This window comes from Schistocerca gregaria, unplaced genomic scaffold (assembly GCF_023897955.1).
Source record: "Schistocerca gregaria isolate iqSchGreg1 unplaced genomic scaffold, iqSchGreg1.2 ptg000686l, whole genome shotgun sequence".
NCBI lineage: Eukaryota > Metazoa > Arthropoda > Insecta > Orthoptera > Acrididae > Schistocerca > Schistocerca gregaria.
The window spans coordinates 184,913-200,638 of NW_026062066.1; the positions used below are offsets into that span (position 1 = coordinate 184,913).

At 55.0% G+C, this 15,726-nt stretch overlaps 46 non-coding genes across 46 annotated transcripts; all 46 read right to left on the reverse strand.

The window, feature by feature from the left end:
- Positions 1 to 186: 186 nt before the first annotated feature.
- Trnal-cag (transfer RNA leucine (anticodon CAG)) lies at positions 187 to 268 on the reverse strand. The gene has a single exon. It is a non-coding gene; the product is annotated as a tRNA-Leu (tRNA).
- A 78-nt stretch (positions 269 to 346) lies between these two features.
- On the reverse strand, positions 347 to 428 carry Trnal-aag (transfer RNA leucine (anticodon AAG)). Its single transcript has one exon. It is a non-coding gene; the product is annotated as a tRNA-Leu (tRNA).
- A 277-nt stretch (positions 429 to 705) lies between these two features.
- On the reverse strand, positions 706 to 777 carry Trnah-gug (transfer RNA histidin (anticodon GUG)). Its single transcript has one exon. It is a non-coding gene; the product is annotated as a tRNA-His (tRNA).
- Positions 778 to 1,164: 387 nt separating this feature from the next.
- Positions 1,165 to 1,236, reverse strand: Trnae-cuc (transfer RNA glutamic acid (anticodon CUC)). Its single transcript has one exon. It is a non-coding gene; the product is annotated as a tRNA-Glu (tRNA).
- Positions 1,237 to 1,495: 259 nt separating this feature from the next.
- Positions 1,496 to 1,577, reverse strand: Trnal-cag (transfer RNA leucine (anticodon CAG)). The gene has a single exon. It is a non-coding gene; the product is annotated as a tRNA-Leu (tRNA).
- A 78-nt stretch (positions 1,578 to 1,655) lies between these two features.
- Trnal-aag (transfer RNA leucine (anticodon AAG)) lies at positions 1,656 to 1,737 on the reverse strand. Its single transcript has one exon. It is a non-coding gene; the product is annotated as a tRNA-Leu (tRNA).
- Positions 1,738 to 2,014: 277 nt separating this feature from the next.
- Trnah-gug (transfer RNA histidin (anticodon GUG)) lies at positions 2,015 to 2,086 on the reverse strand. The gene has a single exon. It is a non-coding gene; the product is annotated as a tRNA-His (tRNA).
- Positions 2,087 to 2,473: 387 nt separating this feature from the next.
- Trnae-cuc (transfer RNA glutamic acid (anticodon CUC)) lies at positions 2,474 to 2,545 on the reverse strand. Its single transcript has one exon. It is a non-coding gene; the product is annotated as a tRNA-Glu (tRNA).
- Positions 2,546 to 2,804: 259 nt separating this feature from the next.
- On the reverse strand, positions 2,805 to 2,886 carry Trnal-cag (transfer RNA leucine (anticodon CAG)). Its single transcript has one exon. It is a non-coding gene; the product is annotated as a tRNA-Leu (tRNA).
- Positions 2,887 to 3,163: 277 nt separating this feature from the next.
- Trnah-gug (transfer RNA histidin (anticodon GUG)) lies at positions 3,164 to 3,235 on the reverse strand. The gene has a single exon. It is a non-coding gene; the product is annotated as a tRNA-His (tRNA).
- A 387-nt stretch (positions 3,236 to 3,622) lies between these two features.
- Positions 3,623 to 3,694, reverse strand: Trnae-cuc (transfer RNA glutamic acid (anticodon CUC)). The gene has a single exon. It is a non-coding gene; the product is annotated as a tRNA-Glu (tRNA).
- A 259-nt stretch (positions 3,695 to 3,953) lies between these two features.
- On the reverse strand, positions 3,954 to 4,035 carry Trnal-cag (transfer RNA leucine (anticodon CAG)). Its single transcript has one exon. It is a non-coding gene; the product is annotated as a tRNA-Leu (tRNA).
- A 78-nt stretch (positions 4,036 to 4,113) lies between these two features.
- Positions 4,114 to 4,195, reverse strand: Trnal-aag (transfer RNA leucine (anticodon AAG)). The gene has a single exon. It is a non-coding gene; the product is annotated as a tRNA-Leu (tRNA).
- A 277-nt stretch (positions 4,196 to 4,472) lies between these two features.
- Trnah-gug (transfer RNA histidin (anticodon GUG)) lies at positions 4,473 to 4,544 on the reverse strand. Its single transcript has one exon. It is a non-coding gene; the product is annotated as a tRNA-His (tRNA).
- Positions 4,545 to 4,931: 387 nt separating this feature from the next.
- Positions 4,932 to 5,003, reverse strand: Trnae-cuc (transfer RNA glutamic acid (anticodon CUC)). The gene has a single exon. It is a non-coding gene; the product is annotated as a tRNA-Glu (tRNA).
- A 259-nt stretch (positions 5,004 to 5,262) lies between these two features.
- Trnal-cag (transfer RNA leucine (anticodon CAG)) lies at positions 5,263 to 5,344 on the reverse strand. The gene has a single exon. It is a non-coding gene; the product is annotated as a tRNA-Leu (tRNA).
- A 78-nt stretch (positions 5,345 to 5,422) lies between these two features.
- Positions 5,423 to 5,504, reverse strand: Trnal-aag (transfer RNA leucine (anticodon AAG)). The gene has a single exon. It is a non-coding gene; the product is annotated as a tRNA-Leu (tRNA).
- A 277-nt stretch (positions 5,505 to 5,781) lies between these two features.
- Trnah-gug (transfer RNA histidin (anticodon GUG)) lies at positions 5,782 to 5,853 on the reverse strand. Its single transcript has one exon. It is a non-coding gene; the product is annotated as a tRNA-His (tRNA).
- Positions 5,854 to 6,240: 387 nt separating this feature from the next.
- Positions 6,241 to 6,312, reverse strand: Trnae-cuc (transfer RNA glutamic acid (anticodon CUC)). Its single transcript has one exon. It is a non-coding gene; the product is annotated as a tRNA-Glu (tRNA).
- Positions 6,313 to 6,571: 259 nt separating this feature from the next.
- Positions 6,572 to 6,653, reverse strand: Trnal-cag (transfer RNA leucine (anticodon CAG)). The gene has a single exon. It is a non-coding gene; the product is annotated as a tRNA-Leu (tRNA).
- A 277-nt stretch (positions 6,654 to 6,930) lies between these two features.
- Positions 6,931 to 7,002, reverse strand: Trnah-gug (transfer RNA histidin (anticodon GUG)). Its single transcript has one exon. It is a non-coding gene; the product is annotated as a tRNA-His (tRNA).
- Positions 7,003 to 7,389: 387 nt separating this feature from the next.
- On the reverse strand, positions 7,390 to 7,461 carry Trnae-cuc (transfer RNA glutamic acid (anticodon CUC)). Its single transcript has one exon. It is a non-coding gene; the product is annotated as a tRNA-Glu (tRNA).
- Positions 7,462 to 7,720: 259 nt separating this feature from the next.
- On the reverse strand, positions 7,721 to 7,802 carry Trnal-cag (transfer RNA leucine (anticodon CAG)). The gene has a single exon. It is a non-coding gene; the product is annotated as a tRNA-Leu (tRNA).
- Positions 7,803 to 7,880: 78 nt separating this feature from the next.
- Trnal-aag (transfer RNA leucine (anticodon AAG)) lies at positions 7,881 to 7,962 on the reverse strand. The gene has a single exon. It is a non-coding gene; the product is annotated as a tRNA-Leu (tRNA).
- A 277-nt stretch (positions 7,963 to 8,239) lies between these two features.
- Positions 8,240 to 8,311, reverse strand: Trnah-gug (transfer RNA histidin (anticodon GUG)). Its single transcript has one exon. It is a non-coding gene; the product is annotated as a tRNA-His (tRNA).
- Positions 8,312 to 8,698: 387 nt separating this feature from the next.
- On the reverse strand, positions 8,699 to 8,770 carry Trnae-cuc (transfer RNA glutamic acid (anticodon CUC)). Its single transcript has one exon. It is a non-coding gene; the product is annotated as a tRNA-Glu (tRNA).
- A 259-nt stretch (positions 8,771 to 9,029) lies between these two features.
- Positions 9,030 to 9,111, reverse strand: Trnal-cag (transfer RNA leucine (anticodon CAG)). Its single transcript has one exon. It is a non-coding gene; the product is annotated as a tRNA-Leu (tRNA).
- A 78-nt stretch (positions 9,112 to 9,189) lies between these two features.
- On the reverse strand, positions 9,190 to 9,271 carry Trnal-aag (transfer RNA leucine (anticodon AAG)). The gene has a single exon. It is a non-coding gene; the product is annotated as a tRNA-Leu (tRNA).
- A 277-nt stretch (positions 9,272 to 9,548) lies between these two features.
- Trnah-gug (transfer RNA histidin (anticodon GUG)) lies at positions 9,549 to 9,620 on the reverse strand. Its single transcript has one exon. It is a non-coding gene; the product is annotated as a tRNA-His (tRNA).
- Positions 9,621 to 10,007: 387 nt separating this feature from the next.
- On the reverse strand, positions 10,008 to 10,079 carry Trnae-cuc (transfer RNA glutamic acid (anticodon CUC)). Its single transcript has one exon. It is a non-coding gene; the product is annotated as a tRNA-Glu (tRNA).
- Positions 10,080 to 10,338: 259 nt separating this feature from the next.
- Trnal-cag (transfer RNA leucine (anticodon CAG)) lies at positions 10,339 to 10,420 on the reverse strand. Its single transcript has one exon. It is a non-coding gene; the product is annotated as a tRNA-Leu (tRNA).
- A 277-nt stretch (positions 10,421 to 10,697) lies between these two features.
- Positions 10,698 to 10,769, reverse strand: Trnah-gug (transfer RNA histidin (anticodon GUG)). The gene has a single exon. It is a non-coding gene; the product is annotated as a tRNA-His (tRNA).
- A 387-nt stretch (positions 10,770 to 11,156) lies between these two features.
- Positions 11,157 to 11,228, reverse strand: Trnae-cuc (transfer RNA glutamic acid (anticodon CUC)). Its single transcript has one exon. It is a non-coding gene; the product is annotated as a tRNA-Glu (tRNA).
- A 259-nt stretch (positions 11,229 to 11,487) lies between these two features.
- Trnal-cag (transfer RNA leucine (anticodon CAG)) lies at positions 11,488 to 11,569 on the reverse strand. Its single transcript has one exon. It is a non-coding gene; the product is annotated as a tRNA-Leu (tRNA).
- Positions 11,570 to 11,647: 78 nt separating this feature from the next.
- Positions 11,648 to 11,729, reverse strand: Trnal-aag (transfer RNA leucine (anticodon AAG)). Its single transcript has one exon. It is a non-coding gene; the product is annotated as a tRNA-Leu (tRNA).
- A 277-nt stretch (positions 11,730 to 12,006) lies between these two features.
- Positions 12,007 to 12,078, reverse strand: Trnah-gug (transfer RNA histidin (anticodon GUG)). The gene has a single exon. It is a non-coding gene; the product is annotated as a tRNA-His (tRNA).
- A 387-nt stretch (positions 12,079 to 12,465) lies between these two features.
- Trnae-cuc (transfer RNA glutamic acid (anticodon CUC)) lies at positions 12,466 to 12,537 on the reverse strand. The gene has a single exon. It is a non-coding gene; the product is annotated as a tRNA-Glu (tRNA).
- Positions 12,538 to 12,797: 260 nt separating this feature from the next.
- Positions 12,798 to 12,879, reverse strand: Trnal-cag (transfer RNA leucine (anticodon CAG)). The gene has a single exon. It is a non-coding gene; the product is annotated as a tRNA-Leu (tRNA).
- A 79-nt stretch (positions 12,880 to 12,958) lies between these two features.
- On the reverse strand, positions 12,959 to 13,040 carry Trnal-aag (transfer RNA leucine (anticodon AAG)). The gene has a single exon. It is a non-coding gene; the product is annotated as a tRNA-Leu (tRNA).
- Positions 13,041 to 13,319: 279 nt separating this feature from the next.
- On the reverse strand, positions 13,320 to 13,391 carry Trnah-gug (transfer RNA histidin (anticodon GUG)). The gene has a single exon. It is a non-coding gene; the product is annotated as a tRNA-His (tRNA).
- A 387-nt stretch (positions 13,392 to 13,778) lies between these two features.
- On the reverse strand, positions 13,779 to 13,850 carry Trnae-cuc (transfer RNA glutamic acid (anticodon CUC)). Its single transcript has one exon. It is a non-coding gene; the product is annotated as a tRNA-Glu (tRNA).
- Positions 13,851 to 14,109: 259 nt separating this feature from the next.
- Positions 14,110 to 14,191, reverse strand: Trnal-cag (transfer RNA leucine (anticodon CAG)). The gene has a single exon. It is a non-coding gene; the product is annotated as a tRNA-Leu (tRNA).
- A 277-nt stretch (positions 14,192 to 14,468) lies between these two features.
- Positions 14,469 to 14,540, reverse strand: Trnah-gug (transfer RNA histidin (anticodon GUG)). The gene has a single exon. It is a non-coding gene; the product is annotated as a tRNA-His (tRNA).
- Positions 14,541 to 14,927: 387 nt separating this feature from the next.
- On the reverse strand, positions 14,928 to 14,999 carry Trnae-cuc (transfer RNA glutamic acid (anticodon CUC)). The gene has a single exon. It is a non-coding gene; the product is annotated as a tRNA-Glu (tRNA).
- A 259-nt stretch (positions 15,000 to 15,258) lies between these two features.
- Trnal-cag (transfer RNA leucine (anticodon CAG)) lies at positions 15,259 to 15,340 on the reverse strand. The gene has a single exon. It is a non-coding gene; the product is annotated as a tRNA-Leu (tRNA).
- Positions 15,341 to 15,418: 78 nt separating this feature from the next.
- Trnal-aag (transfer RNA leucine (anticodon AAG)) lies at positions 15,419 to 15,500 on the reverse strand. Its single transcript has one exon. It is a non-coding gene; the product is annotated as a tRNA-Leu (tRNA).
- Positions 15,501 to 15,726: the final 226 nt, after the last annotated feature.

The following is a 15,726-nucleotide window of genomic DNA, read 5'->3' on the forward strand; positions in this document are numbered from 1 at the left end:
GAACGGCATGCTCGGGACACATTTCATGAACACGAACGCAAGGCATCATTACTCCAAACTGCTCCTCTGAATGCTGTCGTTGCACCACGCACTGTGCTACGACAATTTAAGAAAGAGGCGCTCACGGCTTGCTGCGCTGTTTCCTTCGCGGGTAACCAGTGCTGCTGCTTTCGAGACAGAAAACGTTGGCAGCGGTGGGATTCGAACCCACGCCTCCGAAGAGACTGGTGCCTGAAACCAGCGCCTTAGACCGCTCGGCCACGCTACCTACGCGGCACGGCGGTCACAGGAGCTGCGTTGTAGCGCAAGAGAAAACACCGCAATGGCACAAAAAACGAGAAAAAATTGGCAGCGGTGGGATTCGAACCCACGCCTCCGAAGAGACTGGTGCCTTAAACCAGCGCCTTAGACCGCTCGGCCACGCTACCTGCGACAGTGTTGTTCGCTTTTGTAGAAACAGTGCACGACGCAGCTTCCTGTTCTGCTGCGACTGGCTGCCCATCCATTGCACCTCAAACGACTGCCCTATTCGAACAGAGATTGACTACACAGGCAGCTGCCCGCTCTTTCGTGCGGCGGCATTGCGTGTTGATAACTGGCACCTGCAGCCCGCGGAACATGAGCGAAAAATCAAGAGGGCACAGTGTTTTCAAACAGTGGGTCACTATCGTCATTGCAGCGACAGCGAGGCAAAACTTTAAAAAGTGCCGTGACCAGGATTCGAACCTGGGTTATTGCGGCCACAACGCAATGTCCTAACCACTAGACGATCACGGCCACGGAGGCACCGCCGAAAGCAGTTCTCGCGTGTGCAAGTGGCGATGCACCGCAAAGCTCAGCCACTGTGTCTCGCCACTGTGTCTCGCCACAGCTGTGTCAGACGCGTTCTTCATTACATGTATACTGGCAAACGAACGTGCCCGCGCTATTAGGACACTAAGCACAGGGGTTAGCTGCATTCACCACCCGTGGCAATGTCTTGCAGTCCTCCAAGTCTGTTGACCACAGGTATGTGCCTCGATAGGAGGTGGGCAGACGTCGCATCTCTCTCGCCGTCACTTGTGGCCGCCAGTCATACTTTACGTGGTTTTCTGCAAGCGTCAGCGTAGCGTCAGTCGAGCTAAGTCGGGCCAAGTCGCATGAGAGGAGCAACAAAATAGGCATTTCCGGTGCCGGGAATCGAACCCGGGCCTCCTGGGTGAGAGCCAGGTATCCTAGCCACTAGACCACACCGGATTAAGACACGAGTGCTCCTCCGGCGAACACGCTATTGAAAGACGTCTGTAAAAATCTACGCTTCCACTTTGTAGAACGGCATGCTCGGGACACATTTCATGAACACGAACGCAAGGCATCATTACTCCAAACTGCTCCTCTGAATGCTGTCGTTGCACCACGCACTGTGCTACGACAATTTAAGAAAGAGGCGCTCACGGCTTGCTGCGCTGTTTCCTTCGCGGGTAACCAGTGCTGCTGCTTTCGAGACAGAAAACGTTGGCAGCGGTGGGATTCGAACCCACGCCTCCGAAGAGACTGGTGCCTGAAACCAGCGCCTTAGACCGCTCGGCCACGCTACCTACGCGGCACGGCGGTCACAGGAGCTGCGTTGTAGCGCAAGAGAAAACACCGCAATGGCACAAAAAACGAGAAAAAATTGGCAGCGGTGGGATTCGAACCCACGCCTCCGAAGAGACTGGTGCCTTAAACCAGCGCCTTAGACCGCTCGGCCACGCTACCTGCGACAGTGTTGTTCGCTTTTGTAGAAACAGTGCACGACGCAGCTTCCTGTTCTGCTGCGACTGGCTGCCCATCCATTGCACCTCAAACGACTGCCCTATTCGAACAGAGATTGACTACACAGGCAGCTGCCCGCTCTTTCGTGCGGCGGCATTGCGTGTTGATAACTGGCACCTGCAGCCCGCGGAACATGAGCGAAAAATCAAGAGGGCACAGTGTTTTCAAACAGTGGGTCACTATCGTCATTGCAGCGACAGCGAGGCAAAACTTTAAAAAGTGCCGTGACCAGGATTCGAACCTGGGTTATTGCGGCCACAACGCAATGTCCTAACCACTAGACGATCACGGCCACGGAGGCACCGCCGAAAGCAGTTCTCGCGTGTGCAAGTGGCGATGCACCGCAAAGCTCAGCCACTGTGTCTCGCCACTGTGTCTCGCCACAGCTGTGTCAGACGCGTTCTTCATTACATGTATACTGGCAAACGAACGTGCCCGCGCTATTAGGACACTAAGCACAGGGGTTAGCTGCATTCACCACCCGTGGCAATGTCTTGCAGTCCTCCAAGTCTGTTGACCACAGGTATGTGCCTCGATAGGAGGTGGGCAGACGTCGCATCTCTCTCGCCGTCACTTGTGGCCGCCAGTCATACTTTACGTGGTTTTCTGCAAGCGTCAGCGTAGCGTCAGTCGAGCTAAGTCGGGCCAAGTCGCATGAGAGGAGCAACAAAATAGGCATTTCCGGTGCCGGGAATCGAACCCGGGCCTCCTGGGTGAGAGCCAGGTATCCTAGCCACTAGACCACACCGGATTAAGACACGAGTGCTCCTCCGGCGAACACGCTATTGAAAGACGTCTGTAAAAATCTACGCTTCCACTTTGTAGAACGGCATGCTCGGGACACATTTCATGAACACGAACGCAAGGCATCATTACTCCAAACTGCTCCTCTGAATGCTGTCGTTGCACCACGCACTGTGCTACGACAATTTAAGAAAGAGGCGCTCACGGCTTGCTGCGCTGTTTCCTTCGCGGGTAACCAGTGCTGCTGCTTTCGAGACAGAAAACGTTGGCAGCGGTGGGATTCGAACCCACGCCTCCGAAGAGACTGGTGCCTGAAACCAGCGCCTTAGACCGCTCGGCCACGCTATCTACGACAGTGTTGTTCGCTTTTGTAGAAACAGTGCACGACGCAGCTTCCTGTTCTGCTGCGACTGGCTGCCCATCCATTGCACCTCAAACGACTGCCCTATTCAAACAGAGATTGACTACACAGGCAGCTGCCCGCTCTTTCGTGCGGCGGCATTGCGTGTTGATAACTGGCACCTGCAGCCCGCGGAACATGAGCGAAAAATCAAGAGGGCACAGTGTTTTCAAACAGTGGGTCACTATCGTCATTGCAGCGACAGCGAGGCAAAACTTTAAAAAGTGCCGTGACCAGGATTCGAACCTGGGTTATTGCGGCCACAACGCAATGTCCTAACCACTAGACGATCACGGCCACGGAGGCACCGCCGAAAGCAGTTCTCGCGTGTGCAAGTGGCGATGCACAGCAAAGCTCAGCCACTGTGTCTCGCCACTGTGTCTCGCCACAGCTGTGTCAGACGCGTTCTTCATTACATGTATACTGGCAAACGAACGTGCCCGCGCTATTAGGACACTAAGCACAGGGGTTAGCTGCATTCACCACCCGTGGCAATGTCTTGCAGTCCTCCAAGTCTGTTGACCACAGGTATGTGCCTCGATAGGAGGTGGGCAGACGTCGCATCTCTCTCGCCGTCACTTGTGGCCGCCAGTCATACTTTACGTGGTTTTCTGCAAGCGTCAGCGTAGCGTCAGTCGAGCTAAGTCGGGCCAAGTCGCATGAGAGGAGCAACAAAATAGGCATTTCCGGTGCCGGGAATCGAACCCGGGCCTCCTGGGTGAGAGCCAGGTATCCTAGCCACTAGACCACACCGGATTAAGACACGAGTGCTCCTCCGGCGAACACGCTATTGAAAGACGTCTGTAAAAATCTACGCTTCCACTTTGTAGAACGGCATGCTCGGGACACATTTCATGAACACGAACGCAAGGCATCATTACTCCAAACTGCTCCTCTGAATGCTGTCGTTGCACCACGCACTGTGCTACGACAATTTAAGAAAGAGGCGCTCACGGCTTGCTGCGCTGTTTCCTTCGCGGGTAACCAGTGCTGCTGCTTTCGAGACAGAAAACGTTGGCAGCGGTGGGATTCGAACCCACGCCTCCGAAGAGACTGGTGCCTGAAACCAGCGCCTTAGACCGCTCGGCCACGCTACCTACGCGGCACGGCGGTCACAGGAGCTGCGTTGTAGCGCAAGAGAAAACACCGCAATGGCACAAAAAACGAGAAAAAATTGGCAGCGGTGGGATTCGAACCCACGCCTCCGAAGAGACTGGTGCCTTAAACCAGCGCCTTAGACCGCTCGGCCACGCTACCTGCGACAGTGTTGTTCGCTTTTGTAGAAACAGTGCACGACGCAGCTTCCTGTTCTGCTGCGACTGGCTGCCCATCCATTGCACCTCAAACGACTGCCCTATTCGAACAGAGATTGACTACACAGGCAGCTGCCCGCTCTTTCGTGCGGCGGCATTGCGTGTTGATAACTGGCACCTGCAGCCCGCGGAACATGAGCGAAAAATCAAGAGGGCACAGTGTTTTCAAACAGTGGGTCACTATCGTCATTGCAGCGACAGCGAGGCAAAACTTTAAAAAGTGCCGTGACCAGGATTCGAACCTGGGTTATTGCGGCCACAACGCAATGTCCTAACCACTAGACGATCACGGCCACGGAGGCACCGCCGAAAGCAGTTCTCGCGTGTGCAAGTGGCGATGCACCGCAAAGCTCAGCCACTGTGTCTCGCCACTGTGTCTCGCCACAGCTGTGTCAGACGCGTTCTTCATTACATGTATACTGGCAAACGAACGTGCCCGCGCTATTAGGACACTAAGCACAGGGGTTAGCTGCATTCACCACCCGTGGCAATGTCTTGCAGTCCTCCAAGTCTGTTGACCACAGGTATGTGCCTCGATAGGAGGTGGGCAGACGTCGCATCTCTCTCGCCGTCACTTGTGGCCGCCAGTCATACTTTACGTGGTTTTCTGCAAGCGTCAGCGTAGCGTCAGTCGAGCTAAGTCGGGCCAAGTCGCATGAGAGGAGCAACAAAATAGGCATTTCCGGTGCCGGGAATCGAACCCGGGCCTCCTGGGTGAGAGCCAGGTATCCTAGCCACTAGACCACACCGGATTAAGACACGAGTGCTCCTCCGGCGAACACGCTATTGAAAGACGTCTGTAAAAATCTACGCTTCCACTTTGTAGAACGGCATGCTCGGGACACATTTCATGAACACGAACGCAAGGCATCATTACTCCAAACTGCTCCTCTGAATGCTGTCGTTGCACCACGCACTGTGCTACGACAATTTAAGAAAGAGGCGCTCACGGCTTGCTGCGCTGTTTCCTTCGCGGGTAACCAGTGCTGCTGCTTTCGAGACAGAAAACGTTGGCAGCGGTGGGATTCGAACCCACGCCTCCGAAGAGACTGGTGCCTGAAACCAGCGCCTTAGACCGCTCGGCCACGCTACCTACGCGGCACGGCGGTCACAGGAGCTGCGTTGTAGCGCAAGAGAAAACACCGCAATGGCACAAAAAACGAGAAAAAATTGGCAGCGGTGGGATTCGAACCCACGCCTCCGAAGAGACTGGTGCCTTAAACCAGCGCCTTAGACCGCTCGGCCACGCTACCTGCGACAGTGTTGTTCGCTTTTGTAGAAACAGTGCACGACGCAGCTTCCTGTTCTGCTGCGACTGGCTGCCCATCCATTGCACCTCAAACGACTGCCCTATTCGAACAGAGATTGACTACACAGGCAGCTGCCCGCTCTTTCGTGCGGCGGCATTGCGTGTTGATAACTGGCACCTGCAGCCCGCGGAACATGAGCGAAAAATCAAGAGGGCACAGTGTTTTCAAACAGTGGGTCACTATCGTCATTGCAGCGACAGCGAGGCAAAACTTTAAAAAGTGCCGTGACCAGGATTCGAACCTGGGTTATTGCGGCCACAACGCAATGTCCTAACCACTAGACGATCACGGCCACGGAGGCACCGCCGAAAGCAGTTCTCGCGTGTGCAAGTGGCGATGCACCGCAAAGCTCAGCCACTGTGTCTCGCCACTGTGTCTCGCCACAGCTGTGTCAGACGCGTTCTTCATTACATGTATACTGGCAAACGAACGTGCCCGCGCTATTAGGACACTAAGCACAGGGGTTAGCTGCATTCACCACCCGTGGCAATGTCTTGCAGTCCTCCAAGTCTGTTGACCACAGGTATGTGCCTCGATAGGAGGTGGGCAGACGTCGCATCTCTCTCGCCGTCACTTGTGGCCGCCAGTCATACTTTACGTGGTTTTCTGCAAGCGTCAGCGTAGCGTCAGTCGAGCTAAGTCGGGCCAAGTCGCATGAGAGGAGCAACAAAATAGGCATTTCCGGTGCCGGGAATCGAACCCGGGCCTCCTGGGTGAGAGCCAGGTATCCTAGCCACTAGACCACACCGGATTAAGACACGAGTGCTCCTCCGGCGAACACGCTATTGAAAGACGTCTGTAAAAATCTACGCTTCCACTTTGTAGAACGGCATGCTCGGGACACATTTCATGAACACGAACGCAAGGCATCATTACTCCAAACTGCTCCTCTGAATGCTGTCGTTGCACCACGCACTGTGCTACGACAATTTAAGAAAGAGGCGCTCACGGCTTGCTGCGCTGTTTCCTTCGCGGGTAACCAGTGCTGCTGCTTTCGAGACAGAAAACGTTGGCAGCGGTGGGATTCGAACCCACGCCTCCGAAGAGACTGGTGCCTGAAACCAGCGCCTTAGACCGCTCGGCCACGCTATCTACGACAGTGTTGTTCGCTTTTGTAGAAACAGTGCACGACGCAGCTTCCTGTTCTGCTGCGACTGGCTGCCCATCCATTGCACCTCAAACGACTGCCCTATTCAAACAGAGATTGACTACACAGGCAGCTGCCCGCTCTTTCGTGCGGCGGCATTGCGTGTTGATAACTGGCACCTGCAGCCCGCGGAACATGAGCGAAAAATCAAGAGGGCACAGTGTTTTCAAACAGTGGGTCACTATCGTCATTGCAGCGACAGCGAGGCAAAACTTTAAAAAGTGCCGTGACCAGGATTCGAACCTGGGTTATTGCGGCCACAACGCAATGTCCTAACCACTAGACGATCACGGCCACGGAGGCACCGCCGAAAGCAGTTCTCGCGTGTGCAAGTGGCGATGCACAGCAAAGCTCAGCCACTGTGTCTCGCCACTGTGTCTCGCCACAGCTGTGTCAGACGCGTTCTTCATTACATGTATACTGGCAAACGAACGTGCCCGCGCTATTAGGACACTAAGCACAGGGGTTAGCTGCATTCACCACCCGTGGCAATGTCTTGCAGTCCTCCAAGTCTGTTGACCACAGGTATGTGCCTCGATAGGAGGTGGGCAGACGTCGCATCTCTCTCGCCGTCACTTGTGGCCGCCAGTCATACTTTACGTGGTTTTCTGCAAGCGTCAGCGTAGCGTCAGTCGAGCTAAGTCGGGCCAAGTCGCATGAGAGGAGCAACAAAATAGGCATTTCCGGTGCCGGGAATCGAACCCGGGCCTCCTGGGTGAGAGCCAGGTATCCTAGCCACTAGACCACACCGGATTAAGACACGAGTGCTCCTCCGGCGAACACGCTATTGAAAGACGTCTGTAAAAATCTACGCTTCCACTTTGTAGAACGGCATGCTCGGGACACATTTCATGAACACGAACGCAAGGCATCATTACTCCAAACTGCTCCTCTGAATGCTGTCGTTGCACCACGCACTGTGCTACGACAATTTAAGAAAGAGGCGCTCACGGCTTGCTGCGCTGTTTCCTTCGCGGGTAACCAGTGCTGCTGCTTTCGAGACAGAAAACGTTGGCAGCGGTGGGATTCGAACCCACGCCTCCGAAGAGACTGGTGCCTGAAACCAGCGCCTTAGACCGCTCGGCCACGCTACCTACGCGGCACGGCGGTCACAGGAGCTGCGTTGTAGCGCAAGAGAAAACACCGCAATGGCACAAAAAACGAGAAAAAATTGGCAGCGGTGGGATTCGAACCCACGCCTCCGAAGAGACTGGTGCCTTAAACCAGCGCCTTAGACCGCTCGGCCACGCTACCTGCGACAGTGTTGTTCGCTTTTGTAGAAACAGTGCACGACGCAGCTTCCTGTTCTGCTGCGACTGGCTGCCCATCCATTGCACCTCAAACGACTGCCCTATTCGAACAGAGATTGACTACACAGGCAGCTGCCCGCTCTTTCGTGCGGCGGCATTGCGTGTTGATAACTGGCACCTGCAGCCCGCGGAACATGAGCGAAAAATCAAGAGGGCACAGTGTTTTCAAACAGTGGGTCACTATCGTCATTGCAGCGACAGCGAGGCAAAACTTTAAAAAGTGCCGTGACCAGGATTCGAACCTGGGTTATTGCGGCCACAACGCAATGTCCTAACCACTAGACGATCACGGCCACGGAGGCACCGCCGAAAGCAGTTCTCGCGTGTGCAAGTGGCGATGCACCGCAAAGCTCAGCCACTGTGTCTCGCCACTGTGTCTCGCCACAGCTGTGTCAGACGCGTTCTTCATTACATGTATACTGGCAAACGAACGTGCCCGCGCTATTAGGACACTAAGCACAGGGGTTAGCTGCATTCACCACCCGTGGCAATGTCTTGCAGTCCTCCAAGTCTGTTGACCACAGGTATGTGCCTCGATAGGAGGTGGGCAGACGTCGCATCTCTCTCGCCGTCACTTGTGGCCGCCAGTCATACTTTACGTGGTTTTCTGCAAGCGTCAGCGTAGCGTCAGTCGAGCTAAGTCGGGCCAAGTCGCATGAGAGGAGCAACAAAATAGGCATTTCCGGTGCCGGGAATCGAACCCGGGCCTCCTGGGTGAGAGCCAGGTATCCTAGCCACTAGACCACACCGGATTAAGACACGAGTGCTCCTCCGGCGAACACGCTATTGAAAGACGTCTGTAAAAATCTACGCTTCCACTTTGTAGAACGGCATGCTCGGGACACATTTCATGAACACGAACGCAAGGCATCATTACTCCAAACTGCTCCTCTGAATGCTGTCGTTGCACCACGCACTGTGCTACGACAATTTAAGAAAGAGGCGCTCACGGCTTGCTGCGCTGTTTCCTTCGCGGGTAACCAGTGCTGCTGCTTTCGAGACAGAAAACGTTGGCAGCGGTGGGATTCGAACCCACGCCTCCGAAGAGACTGGTGCCTGAAACCAGCGCCTTAGACCGCTCGGCCACGCTACCTACGCGGCACGGCGGTCACAGGAGCTGCGTTGTAGCGCAAGAGAAAACACCGCAATGGCACAAAAAACGAGAAAAAATTGGCAGCGGTGGGATTCGAACCCACGCCTCCGAAGAGACTGGTGCCTTAAACCAGCGCCTTAGACCGCTCGGCCACGCTACCTGCGACAGTGTTGTTCGCTTTTGTAGAAACAGTGCACGACGCAGCTTCCTGTTCTGCTGCGACTGGCTGCCCATCCATTGCACCTCAAACGACTGCCCTATTCGAACAGAGATTGACTACACAGGCAGCTGCCCGCTCTTTCGTGCGGCGGCATTGCGTGTTGATAACTGGCACCTGCAGCCCGCGGAACATGAGCGAAAAATCAAGAGGGCACAGTGTTTTCAAACAGTGGGTCACTATCGTCATTGCAGCGACAGCGAGGCAAAACTTTAAAAAGTGCCGTGACCAGGATTCGAACCTGGGTTATTGCGGCCACAACGCAATGTCCTAACCACTAGACGATCACGGCCACGGAGGCACCGCCGAAAGCAGTTCTCGCGTGTGCAAGTGGCGATGCACCGCAAAGCTCAGCCACTGTGTCTCGCCACTGTGTCTCGCCACAGCTGTGTCAGACGCGTTCTTCATTACATGTATACTGGCAAACGAACGTGCCCGCGCTATTAGGACACTAAGCACAGGGGTTAGCTGCATTCACCACCCGTGGCAATGTCTTGCAGTCCTCCAAGTCTGTTGACCACAGGTATGTGCCTCGATAGGAGGTGGGCAGACGTCGCATCTCTCTCGCCGTCACTTGTGGCCGCCAGTCATACTTTACGTGGTTTTCTGCAAGCGTCAGCGTAGCGTCAGTCGAGCTAAGTCGGGCCAAGTCGCATGAGAGGAGCAACAAAATAGGCATTTCCGGTGCCGGGAATCGAACCCGGGCCTCCTGGGTGAGAGCCAGGTATCCTAGCCACTAGACCACACCGGATTAAGACACGAGTGCTCCTCCGGCGAACACGCTATTGAAAGACGTCTGTAAAAATCTACGCTTCCACTTTGTAGAACGGCATGCTCGGGACACATTTCATGAACACGAACGCAAGGCATCATTACTCCAAACTGCTCCTCTGAATGCTGTCGTTGCACCACGCACTGTGCTACGACAATTTAAGAAAGAGGCGCTCACGGCTTGCTGCGCTGTTTCCTTCGCGGGTAACCAGTGCTGCTGCTTTCGAGACAGAAAACGTTGGCAGCGGTGGGATTCGAACCCACGCCTCCGAAGAGACTGGTGCCTGAAACCAGCGCCTTAGACCGCTCGGCCACGCTATCTACGACAGTGTTGTTCGCTTTTGTAGAAACAGTGCACGACGCAGCTTCCTGTTCTGCTGCGACTGGCTGCCCATCCATTGCACCTCAAACGACTGCCCTATTCAAACAGAGATTGACTACACAGGCAGCTGCCCGCTCTTTCGTGCGGCGGCATTGCGTGTTGATAACTGGCACCTGCAGCCCGCGGAACATGAGCGAAAAATCAAGAGGGCACAGTGTTTTCAAACAGTGGGTCACTATCGTCATTGCAGCGACAGCGAGGCAAAACTTTAAAAAGTGCCGTGACCAGGATTCGAACCTGGGTTATTGCGGCCACAACGCAATGTCCTAACCACTAGACGATCACGGCCACGGAGGCACCGCCGAAAGCAGTTCTCGCGTGTGCAAGTGGCGATGCACAGCAAAGCTCAGCCACTGTGTCTCGCCACTGTGTCTCGCCACAGCTGTGTCAGACGCGTTCTTCATTACATGTATACTGGCAAACGAACGTGCCCGCGCTATTAGGACACTAAGCACAGGGGTTAGCTGCATTCACCACCCGTGGCAATGTCTTGCAGTCCTCCAAGTCTGTTGACCACAGGTATGTGCCTCGATAGGAGGTGGGCAGACGTCGCATCTCTCTCGCCGTCACTTGTGGCCGCCAGTCATACTTTACGTGGTTTTCTGCAAGCGTCAGCGTAGCGTCAGTCGAGCTAAGTCGGGCCAAGTCGCATGAGAGGAGCAACAAAATAGGCATTTCCGGTGCCGGGAATCGAACCCGGGCCTCCTGGGTGAGAGCCAGGTATCCTAGCCACTAGACCACACCGGATTAAGACACGAGTGCTCCTCCGGCGAACACGCTATTGAAAGACGTCTGTAAAAATCTACGCTTCCACTTTGTAGAACGGCATGCTCGGGACACATTTCATGAACACGAACGCAAGGCATCATTACTCCAAACTGCTCCTCTGAATGCTGTCGTTGCACCACGCACTGTGCTACGACAATTTAAGAAAGAGGCGCTCACGGCTTGCTGCGCTGTTTCCTTCGCGGGTAACCAGTGCTGCTGCTTTCGAGACAGAAAACGTTGGCAGCGGTGGGATTCGAACCCACGCCTCCGAAGAGACTGGTGCCTGAAACCAGCGCCTTAGACCGCTCGGCCACGCTACCTACGCGGCACGGCGGTCACAGGAGCTGCGTTGTAGCGCAAGAGAAAACACCGCAATGGCACAAAAAACGAGAAAAAATTGGCAGCGGTGGGATTCGAACCCACGCCTCCGAAGAGACTGGTGCCTTAAACCAGCGCCTTAGACCGCTCGGCCACGCTACCTGCGACAGTGTTGTTCGCTTTTGTAGAAACAGTGCACGACGCAGCTTCCTGTTCTGCTGCGACTGGCTGCCCATCCATTGCACCTCAAACGACTGCCCTATTCGAACAGAGATTGACTACACAGGCAGCTGCCCGCTCTTTCGTGCGGCGGCATTGCGTGTTGATAACTGGCACCTGCAGCCCGCGGAACATGAGCGAAAAATCAAGAGGGCACAGTGTTTTCAAACAGTGGGTCACTATCGTCATTGCAGCGACAGCGAGGCAAAACTTTAAAAAGTGCCGTGACCAGGATTCGAACCTGGGTTATTGCGGCCACAACGCAATGTCCTAACCACTAGACGATCACGGCCACGGAGGCACCGCCGAAAGCAGTTCTCGCGTGTGCAAGTGGCGATGCACCGCAAAGCTCAGCCACTGTGTCTCGCCACTGTGTCTCGCCACAGCTGTGTCAGACGCGTTCTTCATTACATGTATACTGGCAAACGAACGTGCCCGCGCTATTAGGACACTAAGCACAGGGGTTAGCTGCATTCACCACCCGTGGCAATGTCTTGCAGTCCTCCAAGTCTGTTGACCACAGGTATGTGCCTCGATAGGAGGTGGGCAGACGTCGCATCTCTCTCGCCGTCACTTGTGGCCGCCAGTCATACTTTACGTGGTTTTCTGCAAGCGTCAGCGTAGCGTCAGTCGAGCTAAGTCGGGCCAAGTCGCATGAGAGGAGCAACAAAATAGGCATTTCCGGTGCCGGGAATCGAACCCGGGCCTCCTGGGTGAGAGCCAGGTATCCTAGCCACTAGACCACACCGGATTAAGACACGAGTGCTCCTCCGGCGAACACGCTATTGAAAGACGTCTGTAAAAATCTACGCTTCCACTTTGTAGAACGGCATGCTCGGGACACATTTCATGAACACGAACGCAAGGCATCATTACTCCAAACTGCTCCTCTGAATGCTGTCGTTGCACCACGCACTGTGCTACGACAATTTAAGAAAGAGGCGCTCACGGCTTGCTGCGCTGTTTTCCTTCGCGGGTAACCAGTGCTGCTGCTTTCGAGACAGAAAACGTTGGCAGCGGTGGGATTCGAACCCACGCCTCCGAAGAGACTGGTGCCTGAAACCAGCGCCTTAGACCGCTCGGCCACGCTACCTACGCGGCACGGCGGTCACAGGAGCTGCGTTGTAGCGCAAGAGAAAACACCGCAATGGCACAAAAAAACGAGAAAAAATTGGCAGCGGTGGGATTCGAACCCACGCCTCCGAAGAGACTGGTGCCTTAAACCAGCGCCTTAGACCGCTCGGCCACGCTACCTGCGACAGTGTTGTTCGCTTTTGTAGAAACAGTGCACGACGCAGCTTCCTGTTCTGCTGCGACTGGCTGCCCATCCATTGCACCTCAAACGACTGCCCTATTCGAACAGAGATTGACTACACAGGCAGCTGCCCGCTCTTTCGTGCGGCGGCATTGCGTGTTGATAACTGGCACCATGCAGCCCGCGGAACATGAGCGAAAAATCAAGAGGGCACAGTGTTTTCAAACAGTGGGTCACTATCGTCATTAGCAGCGACAGCGAGGCAAAACTTTAAAAAGTGCCGTGACCAGGATTCGAACCTGGGTTATTGCGGCCACAACGCAATGTCCTAACCACTAGACGATCACGGCCACGGAGGCACCGCCGAAAGCAGTTCTCGCGTGTGCAAGTGGCGATGCACCGCAAAGCTCAGCCACTGTGTCTCGCCACTGTGTCTCGCCACAGCTGTGTCAGACGCGTTCTTCATTACATGTATACTGGCAAACGAACGTGCCCGCGCTATTAGGACACTAAGCACAGGGGTTAGCTGCATTCACCACCCGTGGCAATGTCTTGCAGTCCTCCAAGTCTGTTGACCACAGGTATGTGCCTCGATAGGAGGTGGGCAGGACGTCGCATCTCTCTCGCCGTCACTTGTGGCCGCCAGTCATACTTTACGTGGTTTTCTGCAAGCGTCAGCGTAGCGTCAGTCGAGCTAAGTCGGGCCAAGTCGCATGAGAGGAGCAACAAAATAGGCATTTCGGTGCCGGGAATCGAACCCGGGCCTCCTGGGTGAGAGCCAGGTATCCTAGCCACTAGACCACACCGGATTAAGACACGAGTGCTCCTCCGGCGAACACGCTATTGAAAGACGTCTGTAAAAATCTACGCTTCCACTTTGTAGAACGGCATGCTCGGGACACATTTCATGAACACGAACGCAAGGCATCATTACTCCAAACTGCTCCTCTGAATGCTGTCGTTGCACCACGCACTGTGCTACGACAATTTAAGAAAGAGGCGCTCACGGCTTGCTGCGCTGTTTCCTTCGCGGGTAACCAGTGCTGCTGCTTTCGAGACAGAAAACGTTGGCAGCGGTGGGATTCGAACCCACGCCTCCGAAGAGACTGGTGCCTGAAACCAGCGCCTTAGACCGCTCGGCCACGCTATCTACGACAGTGTTGTTCGCTTTTGTAGAAACAGTGCACGACGCAGCTTCCTGTTCTGCTGCGACTGGCTGCCCATCCATTGCACCTCAAACGACTGCCCTATTCAAACAGAGATTGACTACACAGGCAGCTGCCCGCTCTTTCGTGCGGCGGCATTGCGTGTTGATAACTGGCACCTGCAGCCCGCGGAACATGAGCGAAAAATCAAGAGGGCACAGTGTTTTCAAACAGTGGGTCACTATCGTCATTGCAGCGACAGCGAGGCAAAACTTTAAAAAGTGCCGTGACCAGGATTCGAACCTGGGTTATTGCGGCCACAACGCAATGTCCTAACCACTAGACGATCACGGCCACGGAGGCACCGCCGAAAGCAGTTCTCGCGTGTGCAAGTGGCGATGCACAGCAAAGCTCAGCCACTGTGTCTCGCCACTGTGTCTCGCCACAGCTGTGTCAGACGCGTTCTTCATTACATGTATACTGGCAAACGAACGTGCCCGCGCTATTAGGACACTAAGCACAGGGGTTAGCTGCATTCACCACCCGTGGCAATGTCTTGCAGTCCTCCAAGTCTGTTGACCACAGGTATGTGCCTCGATAGGAGGTGGGCAGACGTCGCATCTCTCTCGCCGTCACTTGTGGCCGCCAGTCATACTTTACGTGGTTTTCTGCAAGCGTCAGCGTAGCGTCAGTCGAGCTAAGTCGGGCCAAGTCGCATGAGAGGAGCAACAAAATAGGCATTTCCGGTGCCGGGAATCGAACCCGGGCCTCCTGGGTGAGAGCCAGGTATCCTAGCCACTAGACCACACCGGATTAAGACACGAGTGCTCCTCCGGCGAACACGCTATTGAAAGACGTCTGTAAAAATCTACGCTTCCACTTTGTAGAACGGCATGCTCGGGACACATTTCATGAACACGAACGCAAGGCATCATTACTCCAAACTGCTCCTCTGAATGCTGTCGTTGCACCACGCACTGTGCTACGACAATTTAAGAAAGAGGCGCTCACGGCTTGCTGCGCTGTTTCCTTCGCGGGTAACCAGTGCTGCTGCTTTCGAGACAGAAAACGTTGGCAGCGGTGGGATTCGAACCCACGCCTCCGAAGAGACTGGTGCCTGAAACCAGCGCCTTAGACCGCTCGGCCACGCTACCTACGCGGCACGGCGGTCACAGGAGCTGCGTTGTAGCGCAAGAGAAAACACCGCAATGGCACAAAAAACGAGAAAAAATTGGCAGCGGTGGGATTCGAACCCACGCCTCCGAAGAGACTGGTGCCTTAAACCAGCGCCTTAGACCGCTCGGCCACGCTACCTGCGACAGTGTTGTTCGCTTTTGTAGAAACAGTGCACGACGCAGCTTCCTGTTCTGCTGCGACTGGCTGCCCATCCATTGCACCTCAAACGACTGCCCTATTCGAACAGAGATTGACTACACAGGCAGCTGCCCGCTCTTTCGTGCGGCGGCATTGCGTGTTGATAACTGGCACCTGCAGCCCGCGGAACATGAGCGAAAAATCAAGAGGAACACGCGATCTAGTG